Source organism: Hibiscus syriacus, unplaced genomic scaffold, assembly GCF_006381635.1.
Source record: "Hibiscus syriacus cultivar Baekdansim isolate YM2019G1 unplaced genomic scaffold, ASM638163v2 tig00111105_pilon, whole genome shotgun sequence".
Taxonomy (NCBI): Eukaryota; Viridiplantae; Streptophyta; class Magnoliopsida; order Malvales; family Malvaceae; genus Hibiscus; species Hibiscus syriacus.
The window spans coordinates 580,761-593,458 of NW_024062987.1; the positions used below are offsets into that span (position 1 = coordinate 580,761).

The 12,698-nt window shown below is 35.7% G+C and overlaps 3 pseudogenes; 2 read left to right on the forward strand and 1 right to left on the reverse strand.

The window, feature by feature from the left end:
• Nucleotides 1-1,406: 1,406 nt before the first annotated feature.
• Nucleotides 1,407-4,057, reverse strand: LOC120154222 (annotated as a pseudogene).
• A 150-nt stretch (nt 4,058-4,207) lies between these two features.
• On the forward strand, nt 4,208-6,869 carry LOC120154063 (annotated as a pseudogene).
• A 429-nt stretch (nt 6,870-7,298) lies between these two features.
• Nucleotides 7,299-9,767, forward strand: LOC120154221 (annotated as a pseudogene).
• Nucleotides 9,768-12,698: the final 2,931 nt, after the last annotated feature.

Consider the following 12,698-nt stretch of genomic DNA (forward strand, 5'->3'; position numbering starts at 1 on the left):
AAAGTAGAGGAATTTAATTCCTTAAAATAAAAGTAGAGAAAAATCCAAGTGGATCAAGTACATAGATCTGACGTCTATTTTAACATGCTTAAAATCTTTGATTGAATGTGAAAAAAAAAGGAAATTATAGGGACTTTTGAAGCATATTTCAAAACATTAAATAACATGTTTAGATGTACCGAGTTAATTCTTTCGCAAGTCCTTAAACTATGATTTTTATTTTAAACCAGTTCTTAAAAATTTAAGAGTTCTAATTTCATCCATAAATTATGATTCTCATTCTATATTAATACTCAAACTTTTGAACATTTCAGTTTCATCTCTAAACTATAATCTTCATTCTAAATTGGTCCAAAACTTATGAACATTTTAATTTCTTTCCAAACTATCAATATATATATATATCTCGATTTCGATTTCATAGTCTGAGGATGAGTGATACAATTAATTATATAAATAATAGTATCGGTTTAGAATATTTTTTAATCATTAACAACACATACCCTTAAAAAAACAATTGTTCGAATCATTATCCAGAGAGAACAACATTTCCTTACCCCATTCAGACCACTCAACGACTACCTCATTCATTGCAGCCTGTTTATATTGATTGTAATTTGGGAAACTGAGCCAGACAGTATGAAATATTAATTCTTTTAGGAAACACAAAAGTATGTGATAACAAAAGAGTTTGAGAAATAAAAAGATCAAGACTTGGACTGAGAGGCAGAGGGGCGAGTGGAGCGAAATTCGATCTTGCAGCTGAAGCACAAACCAAAGGATTTGCCTTTCTTGCTCATGTAGTAAGCTATTACCATAAGCAGAATGGCTATTAATATTCCCGCCGCTATCCAAATTAGGGTCGTTGGAGAACTGCTTTTGTTTTTAGCAAACCACGCATTTGGATCACTGCCATCGGCGTCGCCATAGGGAGTCGACATTATCAACGACGACAACAAAGAAAAAGAAGAAGAAGAAGAAGAAGAGGAAGAGGAAGAGGAAGAGGGAAGAGGAAGAGGAAGAGGAAGAGGAAGAGAGTGTTGTATATTTGGGAGCCATTGGTATTGTTTTATAAAGGACTCCATCGTTAACTTTTATTTTGGAAAAAAGAAGGAATCTTTTTCAAGTTGAAGCAAAGTGGGGGTTGATGGCTTGCAGATACCATTACATATTTTATCATCCCCAGGATTGAAACACATGATTACTCAACTTTTGACTCTTGAAATTCGAAACCATGTTCGTATTATGTCTATTTCTCACTTTTGTTTAGTAATCCTTTTACGTGTTTTTGTAGTTTTATAGTTTATATATTTCTTAAAAGTTTTGAATAAAATTATTTAATTTAAATTTATGATCTGATGACCAAAAACTCTTTGAAGTTGCAGTAAAATTGCAGTTTCGTACTTAACAAGTTGCGTTCACAAACCCAAGAATGAAACCCTAAATCATGAACCAAGTATGGCCCCTTCATTGTTGTGTAATTTGTGTTGCACGACATTATAAATCCACGATCTCAAGTTGAATGTTTAAGATCCTTCAGCGTCTCAGACACAGCTGAGAAGTCCAAATCTCCCAGTCTCATGCTTCTAGCCTTCTTGAAAGCCTGCAAACCAAATAAATCGATAAAAGGTTTCGGTTTCGTCGACAACCACTATAAAGATAAAGATTGAAACCTCATTGGCAGCAGCAGCCACTGGCATTGGAACAGCATTTTCATCCCCAAGGGCAAGAGCCAGCCTCATGTCTTTCTGCTGATGTTTCAAAGGAAATGCAGGGGAATAGTTGTTCTGGAGCATGGCCGGTCCTTTTCCTTTGAACATAGGATTAGCAATGGCACCCAAGTCCTGCCAGAAAGTAGGTCAGTCACTCCAAGTTGCACAACTTGACAGAATATTAAGCAGTTGCAGCAATCTTACCAGAACATCAAGAAGGTCATTTGGGTTCAGTCCGCTTCGATCAGCTAGTACGAGTCCCTCCGAAAATGCATTCATCATACTGCAGAGGAAAAATAACTATGGTGAATGCCTTGACCTTCAGTTAACGGAGTTCACAATTGATAGTAAGAAGCATGCTAATGTATAGTATAGTTGTATAAAGTGTTGACTACAATGCAAAACTGATCATTCGAGTTCTATTACAGAAAGAATTTAGTAACGCAAAAGGTTACATTACTTGGATTTGAGTGCAAGTTTTTTCACGTATTTAGAGTCATTGAAGGGCTAAATGCTCAAACCCAGTTCGATACGAACAGGACATCGAAAAGAGCCACCATTACCTGCCCATGATCATGTTGACAACAAGCTTCATTTTGGCTCCATTTCCAACTTCTCCCAAGAAGAAAGACTTCTTTCCCAAGATATCAAAAGCTGGAACTGCTGCATCATATAATGCCTACATTTACAAAGAATGACATGTTGCAGTTAATACCAAAGTGAAGATAAATTTGCATGGTATAGGTAACAAAATTCACGCAGGAGTCTGTTTCCAGAAAATGAGGTTGACTAATTGATTCTAGAACAAGAAATGAGAAAAAAGTCGTTGGATCAAGTTGCATACAGAGTAGTACTTGTAAATGAAACCTCCAATGGCATGGATGTGAGGTTTCTTGAATTAAGATAAATGTAAAACTCGTTAATTTTATTCCTCTTTTCTCTTTGCTCTTCACTAAAAAATGCTCAAACTATATACTATGAACTTACAGTTTTTCTATGGAAAAAAATTGAACTTCACCATAATTCTACCATCTAGAAATACAAGTCCTTGGATTTAGATATAAGTATCAGATACAGGTATGTATCCGTTATGGGTACATTCGACTTTCTAAATCTTTTCAAATATTTGGAGGGTCATATTCCGATATCCATGTCTGAATATATTTCAAATACGGATATCGAAAACCATACTTCACTGATTTACCTTCTCTCCAGCAGCAAGAATCACTAGTTGACCAGTTTCTGCAGGCTGTTTGCTACCAGAAACAGGGGCCTCAAGGAATTGGCCACCTTTTGACATGATCGCCTACAGATATCTCATGGAAAATCGAAGTGAGTAGATTAATTCATCGATAAGTAAGTCAGTATGAGAAAGTCAAAGTGCAAATCATATTTGTTTTAATAGAATCCTCCAGTAAGGAGCTTCAAAAACATTGTTCTCAAAAATGCCTTTGGTCTTTTATCAGAGAAAAACACAAACATAATTGACACCATTTCAATAGTTCACAGTCTCTTTGCATTCATCATGCATCAAAATGAACCCCTTTTATAGGAAACATATATGGATCAAGTACTAAGGAGTATCAACTAACCTCACTGATTTTGCAAGAAGTCTCCGGATCAACTGTCGACATGTCGATGTAACCTTTCCCGCTGCAAATTTGTTCAAAAACACCATCTTTATCGAAGACAACCTAATCAATCACAAAAATACATATTTTGTTGTGATGACAGTTTATTGAGACTTAACATACATGTACACACCACACCAAGATTTTTATTTACCGAAAGAGCGGCAGCAGGATCAGACAGCATGGCAATGGTGATCTGACACTTCTTAACACTTCTGCCGGGGTTTGTCCAACCGAGGCACCATGAGCCAACAGTTCATTGCACTGCAAACAAAATGTTTCAATGCCACAAACTTTGACAGTCACAATAAAACACAACCAACCATTTTGAAGATTTGATTTTTGTTAATCAAAGTCAATCAATTTCCCATAAAAAACAAAGAAAAAGGAAAAATCTTTGAACCCAAAACATAAAACTAAAAACAAACACCAACCCATCAATCAGATCTCAAATGGAAAAAATCTGCAACTGATTGATGATGATGATATTCCAATTAAAAGTAAGCTAAAAATGGCTGAGAGTAATGAAAAAAATACCTTGGAAAGAGTTCTGTTCCAAACAGTGACCTTGAATCCATTCTTCAGCAAATTCATGGACATGGCTTTCCCCATTATTCCTAGACCCAAGAACCCGATCTCCATTGTCTTCTTTGTTTACTCTCTTTTTTCACTTATGATTTCTTTTACAAGTTCATCTAAAATTTCTTACCTACCGCCCTCCATCATCTATATATAGCCAAAAAAAATGGTAATAGAAAAAGTTTCCTATTTTAATTTAATTTAATAGGTTATTGAAATTGTTATTCCATTATCAAGCACTACAATGTTTAGCAAGTAAACTGTGGTTACTGGATGGATGGATAGATGAGTTCCACGTAAGCCCTTGCAAGCAGGGGTGATTGTGCTCCACTATTCTCGGAATACTCGGAGGATATTTTACTCTGTCGTATATGATCGAGATTAACTGGGGTCAGAAACCAATCATATTTTGCCACGTAGTAGATTAACTCTTCAGTGTCAGAGTGACAGTCGAACTTAAAAATCTCGTATTTACAGCTTGAGTCGTGGTGGTGGGTACTTGTGTTTCTTCCTCACTCGGCCTTGCCCACCAGCGGATTCGAATTTCAAACGGCACTTATAAGCAGCAGCAGCAGCAGCAGCAGCAGCAGAGCTTACTTCAACAAAATCAACACCAACTTGATATTTAATCTATCAATGGCGAAGAACAACCAAGGCAGAAACACGAAGAGACCACAGTCGATTAAACAAGAAGAAGAGATAGAGGACATGGAGATTTGTTTAGCGAAGGAGACACCCGCCAGATAAGGGCGTCGTTGTTGGATTGGTACGACGAGAACCAGAGAGACCTACCTTGGAGAAGAAGCAACAACAAAATCTGGAAATGGAGAAGACATCAAACAAGAAGAAGACGAAAAGAGGGCATATGGGGTTTGGGTTTCGGAGGTGACGCTGCAACAATCAAGGGTTCAGACTGTCATTGACTACTATAACCGTTGGATGCAAAAATGGCCCACCCTTCACCACCTTTCTCAGGCTTCTCTTGAGGTCTTCAGTGCTTTGAATTTGCTTTAATTTAGGGTAATTGGGTTTTAAACGATTTTTTTTTTCTTTTTCTTTTCATTTGCAGGAGGTGAATGAGATGTGGGCAGGGTTAGGGTATTACAGAAGAGCTCGTTTTCTTCTGGAGGTTAGCTATAATTTCTTTTGTCCATTGATGTACGGTTTCTATTGTACAAAGGAATTGCAGTTTGATGCTATCATGAAATCTTGAAGCTAATTAGTCGACGTGGCAATGCTTATGAATTCCCAGTTTAGTACTTTCAAGTTTGGTTATGTCCATGATGATTGTATTGCATTTGATTTCAAATTCTGCATGATTGTATGGTTATGTCATATGAGTACTCATTTCTTCCTTGTTTTGTTAGGGAGCCAAGATGATTGTTGCCGGGGGAAGCAAGTTTCCAGTCACCGTTTCTGCCTTGAGGAAGGTTCCAGGAATAGGAGATTATACGGCTGGAGGAATCGCTTCTATAGCATTCAAACAGGTTATCTGCTTCTGCAAGAGTTTTTGAGATAAATCGAGTGGAATCTTTCTGATATCTGGTGTTTCAGGTGGTGCCTATAGTCGATGGGAATGTAGTTAGGGTGCTCGCCATACTAAAAGCTATTTCTGGGAATCCGAAAGACAAACACACCATGAAGAACTTTTGGTGAGCTTTTACTAGCGTCTGCAACACATTTTGTTTCAATTCTATTACAATTATTCTGTATCTTCGAGTAGGGATAGTGAAGTTGTTTTATCTTGTTACAGGAAACTGGCAGCTCAACTGGTCGATCCTTCACGACCAGTGGATTTCAATCAGTCTCTGATGGAACTAGGTGCAACTTTATGTACCCCATTCAACCCAAACTGCACTACATGTCCTGTTTCAAGCCTATGTCGTGCATTAGGTAATTCCACAAATGATGAATCGGTTATGGTGACCGTTTATCCTATGAAGGCGGTAAAGGCCAAACAAAGAAACGATTTTTCTACTGTTTGTGTTGTGGAGATATCTGCTGCAAGCCAAAATAGATCACAACAAAGCAAATCCAACAGCAGATTCCTTCTCATCAAGCGGCCGGACGAGGGATTACTTGCTGGTCTTTGAGAGTTCCCTAGTGTTACACTGGATGAAGAAGCTGATTTATCCAAGAGGAAAAAATTAATTGATCAACTATTGAAGAAGTCATTTAAACTTGACCCTCCAAAGAACTGTAGCATAATTTCTAGGGAACTTGTTGGGGAATTTGTCCATGTTTTCAATCACATCCGCCGTAAGATTTATGTAGAGTTCTTGGTGTTACATCTCAAAGGTTTCAAAAACTCTCTTTCTGCCAAACATATACATATATATTTCTTATTAAGTATCCATCGTTTTCTCTCTGTTGGTATATAGGTGGAATGCATGGCCTGTTCAAAGAGGATGGCATAAAAACCACGGATTGGAAACTTTTGGACGGAGAATCGGTTTCGAGTATGGGGTTGACATCAGCTGTAAAGAAGGTATTGCAGTAATGTCTGAATTCCATGCTTGATATTCCAAGTAGCTTCTAAATTTTGACATCTTTATAAGCTGCGGTTGGATTGATATAACGGAAAGTTGGAAAAAACTGAGAATCTTTAGAGCAAAATTCCATTCTGTCCAAATTCTTCTCTCATTTATCGGATAAGCGTATGCATCCGACATCGGCATATTTAATTTTTTAATTCGGAGGGTCCTCGGAGGTTCCAAAACCCTAAACCAACTTTGAAAAATGAAGAATCAGAGCAATACGTATATAGTTTAAAAAGGTTCCCACTTGTCACCAATCTGCTTCAATCTTGTTGTTTCCTGAATGCAGGTGTACTCCATGGTTAAAAAAATTTAAACAGAACGGATCGCCCGGCAATTCCATTGGGTCGAGAAAAAGGCCGAAGCGTTCATGAACCTAGTCGAGCATGGAAGACATCGATAACCTTTGTTCAAGGAAATTATTAACATTGTAATATATAAGCAACTTTATGATGTTCTTGTTATTTGTTACGATCTATATTCGGAGTTTGTATCTATTTCTCTTAGTAATGCTGTTATTATTATTATAGTTAAATTAAATGCTATGCAATTTGCTAGATAATTCAGTAATTTGTCTATTTCGGGGTAAATAGACAATTGGTATAATTAACTTAACTACGTAGATCTAACAGGAACTGACATCTCTGTAACTGTCACTCTTGTTCAAATTTCCTTTTCGTTTTGTTCATGCTATTACGTTCCTCACCTGCGCATATAAAATCCAAACTCTGTTTGGTTCTCATTCAAAATTCCTGATAAGAGAAACAAAGAAACGAAAAGGCAGGGGAATTCTGCTCCGTTCTCACCCGGCATTTTCCGTGGCGCCAAAAAGATCCAAGATCCGATCAGTTTCGGTTTAAAACCAAATTCAAATCTCCCAGTTCTTTCTCAGGTTCTTTCCTTCAATCTTCTGTTCTTGTGTTTATTGGATTTAGATCTAATCTGCCAGTTCCCAATCTGTCTTTATGATTTTGTTTCAATACGTAAAAAAAGTGAGGTTTTTTGGGTTGTTTTCTTGCATTTTGGTATCGGATGGATCTACTGCCTATAAAGTTGATGCAATGTAGTTGTGTTGTACATAGGCATCTGGATTTTCCTGATTCTGGGCTTTTGTTATTTTGATTAGATGTTTATTTGGGACTTATTCGTTTGAAATCAGTTTTTCTGCGTAGGTTCCATTTGATATCGAATACTTCGGTTTTAGGTAGCTTAGATTCAAGCCGTAATCTTCAAGATCTGCCATTATCATGGCTTTCTCACCAAGGAAGATGCGTGGAATCTGTTGGAGTTTTCTATTAGTGATTCTGTTCGCGCATTGTTGTCGCGGGTTTTACCTGCCTAGGAGTTACATCACATGCACACGTATTCGACTAAGGATTATATATGCCAAAGTTAATTCCTTGACCTCCATTGAAACTGAGCTTCCTTTTAGTTATTATAGTCTTCCTTATTGCAAGCCTATGGGCGGTATTAAGAAAAGCGCCGAGAATCTCGGTGAACTTCTCATGGGAGATCAGATCGATAACTCCCCTTAATGGTTTCGAATGAATGTGAATGAGTCTCTCTACCTCTGCAGTCTGCACTACCAACTCCTTGAACGAGCATGAGGTTAAGCTTTTGAAAAAAGGACTCGCGATCTGTATCAAGTGAATATGATTCTAGACAATTTGCCGGTGGTGAGGATTGCGAAACAAAATGGGGTTAACATCCAGTGGACAGGATTCCCGATCGGGTATACACCACCGAATAGTAATGATGATTACATTATCAATCATCTGAAATTCAAAGTCTTGGTTCATGAGTATGAGAGAAGTGGTGTGCAGATAATCGGAACCGGGGAAGAAGGGATGGGCGTGATTTCTGAAGCTGACACGAAGAAAGCTTCTGGATTTCGCGATTGTTGGTTTCGAGGTGGTTCCGTGCAGTGTTAAATATGATCCGGAATTCATGACGAAACTCCACATGTACGACAATGTCGCTCCGTGAACTGTCCCTTGGAGCTAGACAAGTCACAGATAATACGAGAACAAGAGAGGATCTCTTTTACTTATGAGGTCGAATTTGTGAAAAGCGATATCAGATGGCCATCTCGTTGGGATGCATATTTGAAGATGGAAGGTTCGCGTGTGCACTGGTTCTCTATTCTAAATTCTCTGATGCTGATCACTTTCCTAGCTGGTATTGTGTTTGTCATTTTCTTGAGGACTGTGAGGAGGGATTTGACGAGGTATGAGGAACTGGACAAAGAAGCTCAAGCACAAATGAACGAGGAGCTTTCGGGATGGAAGCTTGTCGTAGGCAATGTTCGCAGAGAACCAAATCATTCGAAGCTTCTATGTGTGATGATCGGAGATGGAGTTCAGATTACAGGAATGGCCCTTTTCACTATAGTTTTTGCAGCTTTGGGGTTCACGTCACTGGCTTCACGAGAAATGCTACTCACCGGGATGATCGTTCTCTATCTTTTCTTGGGTATCGCTGCTGGGTATGTCGCCGTTCGCCTCTGGAGAACACTCAAGGGAACGGCAGAAGGATGGATATCCCTTTCCTGGTCAGTTGCATGCTTCTTTCCAGAATTGTGTTTGTTATCCTTACAGCATAGAATTTTATTCTATGGGGCAGCAAAAGCACTAGTGCAATTCCCATTTCCCTGTATTTTGTACGACTGTCTCTCTTGTTCTGCATTTCCGTGCCTATCACTCTCGTAGGAGGATACTTGGGGACTCGAGCAGAAGTTATCAATACCCCGTACGAACCAACCAGATTCCTCGCGAGATCCCCGCACGCAAATATCCATCATGGCTTATCGTTCTCGGCGCGGGGACCCTTCCGTTCGGAACCCTGTTCATCGAACTCTTCTTCATCCTTTCTACCATCTGGCTCGGCAGGTTTTACTACGTGTTCGGCTTCTTGCTCATAGTTCTACTCCTGCTGATCGTCGTTTGTGCCGAAGTATCAGTGGTCCTTACCTACATGCATCTCTGCGTTGGCGATGGTGGAGGAACGCTTTCTTCGCCTCCGGTTCGGTCGCACTGTACGTGTTCCTATACTCCATAAGCTACCTGGTATTCGACTTGCAGAGTTTGAGCGGTCCGGTGTCGGCCATTCTTTATCTCGGTTACTCCATGATCATGGCTGTTGCGGTGTTGTTGTCTACAGGCACCATTGGCTTCATAACATCATTCTATTTTGTTCATTATCTTTTCTCGTCCGTCAAGATTGATTGATTAAAAACATCCATTTGTTTGATCTTTGGAAAGTCATCGACACATATAAGAGGATGATGAGTTTGATTCTTCATTTTCATTTCGCTCAAGTTGTAACGATAAGGTATAACTCATAAATATACCAATAAAGAGGACATGATTAATTTTGTAATTATACCAGGTTTTCTATTATAAATAGAGATGTAACCTAAACTGATGATACATTAAATAAAATTTTTAACGCCGCCTAGACACCTAAGACGTATACCTCGTTAAAATTCTTTTGTTTTTTCGTTTACTTTTTTCCGATTCTTCAACCGTAACCTTTTTTATCACATGGAAAGCTTCATTTTCTTTAATAACATCCTTTCCTTCTCCAATTCAGTGCTCTTTAATTGATCCAACCAGTCATGATTATAGGTCTTTTAACGTTATTTTCTAAATGTAGAAATTAGTTACTTTTGTCTGTACTTTCCTTATTTATACTATTTTTCAAAGAAAATATGATAATTATCTGAGTTGGTGTTACTACAACAATTATAATAATATATTAAAAATATTAATTTTATTAAAAAATTATAAATTAATATATAGTAACAATTTAATTAATAACTCAATTTTTTTAGTTTGCTTGACACAATTAGTGTTACTTTTAGAAATAAAATGTTCGACTCGTTTGAGGTAATAGCCTCGAATTTAGGTTTTAGATGATTATATCTAATATGACATTATAGAAAGAAAATTTAATTAGGAGTTATATATAAATTATGGTGAACTATTCGCATAATCACTCCATATTAACAGTTTATAAAACAATGTATACTTTAAATAAGTAATCAGAACTCATATGCTCTCTTCGACAAGAATAATTATCAATTGTATCTGTTAATTAGGGAGAAAGATTGTTCTTTTTATATGATTAGTGGGAAGGTAAAATTGTCAAATAACTGAGCAAATTAATAAACATCAAACTATTTATTTTTATTTTCTCGTATTTTCTTAAGTAATGAGTTATAGACCCATTAAAATCATTCTTAAGTCACTCCTCTCCTCTCTTCTTGATAAAATTAAGATTAGACTTAAAATTATGAAATATTTTTTACTTAATATAAGTAATATATTACTCAATTTTAATACATTACTCACAACACACAATAATTTATTTCAAGATGTATTTCAAAAAGAAAAGAATATACAAAATTAAATTAGAAAAAAATATATCAATTAATATGATTTTAGATTTTTTTTTATAAAAAAACAACTAATTTTATTCAAAATAAAAAATATTTCAAGTTACAATAAATATTTACAATCACAATTGTAAATTAAACACATAATTTGGAAAACTTCCTATAATCATTGAAACAAATCTAGCAACTTAAGATCACATAAGCATTCATACAATGAAATATTAAATTTAACCAAGAAACTCGAACAAAGATAAATACAAACAGATCGGATCGCATCGGCAAACAAACTACAAAAAGGATAAGCTATTGAAAGATTACCAATAAATCGAAAATCAGACTCGAGCGACGTGAAAATCTATTATCCAAATCTAATCCGAGGGTCCAAAGCAGGGAATATCATAAGATATCGAATAATTTCATATTGATAAGCCGCGACGATATCAAATCAACCCTTAAAATATATATATATATGAAAAAACGATTAAAGAATCGAAAAACATGCCAAAAACACAAGAAAATGTGCCATAACGACATATGACAATGTACGACAAAGGCAGACTTATCATTTAAAAAAAAATTAAAGTGTCACTTGTCATTTTTTCAATGGTCACATGGTTCTACGTGAACGGATGTAGATTTACTCGTTGTAAGTGATAATAAATATAGATACAAAAATATTAGTTATATAAGATGTGAGAAGATGTACCCTACTCGTCTCACCCATTTGTCACCCTAATAACGAGAAGCCCTAAAATTGAAAAGATAAAAAAATAAAAAAAAATCTAAGTTGTCTTAATTTTACGGTGTTTTGTATTATTCCAATTTGGAGGAAACTTAAAGAAAAGAAAAGTCCATAAATATTTAACTTTTAAAATATATTTTTGCCCATATTTATTTCAAGTTAAAGACCTTTTGAAGCATTGAATTAATTAAATTTGGTTGTTGGCGGTTTGTTAGCTAAGAAACCTCCGCCAGTCATGGCACAGTTCAGGCATCGTGTCACTATTTGCTTTGCTGGTAAAAAAGTACATCAATTATTATTATTTTTGTTAAAAGACGAAAGTTTATTGAAAGTTATGGATGGATTACAAATATTTTTAATTACAAAAATATATATTAATAGCATAAAATCGGTAAGCAAGATCAATTTTGGGTAATTAAAAATTTGACACCGAACTTTACTTCTTTTCTTATTTCACTCACTATACTTTAAATATTTTTAATTTTCTTATTAAACTTAATATATTAATTTTTTGCCACTTAACCGTTTTCTCACTAATATCATTATGACATGACTTTTTTTATTTTTTAATAGCTAAATTACAAATTTAATCACTGAATAATCTGAACTTTAGTTTCTCTCTTATTTTGCTCACTACACTTTTACTTTTGTCAATTTAATCATTGAACTTTATGCATTGGATTTTTTGTTAAAAAAAGCCGCATCATAACTCCGTTAATGAAGATCCGATTGAGTAACAAAAAATGTATTAAGTTCAGTGAGAAAAATAAAGAAAAATCCAAAATACAGTGAGTGGAATAGGAGATAAAAAAATAAATTTCAATTACTAAATTTATACTTAACCCTGAAATTTTAAAATATGTATAAACAATAGAAAAAATAACGAATATAAAAAAATTCAAATTTTAAAATAGGCATTTATCCATCCTAAAGATAAGTTACATTTATCAGTAGTATGATCTATAAATGATGTAAAATAAATTACTTTATGAGATAGATTTCCAAATCCTGGTTCAAAGTGAAGTGGATTTTTCTTGTTCCATTTGGATCCTAAAGTTGGAATTCAAAACCATATCTAAATGTTTGGTGGATGCAAATCTT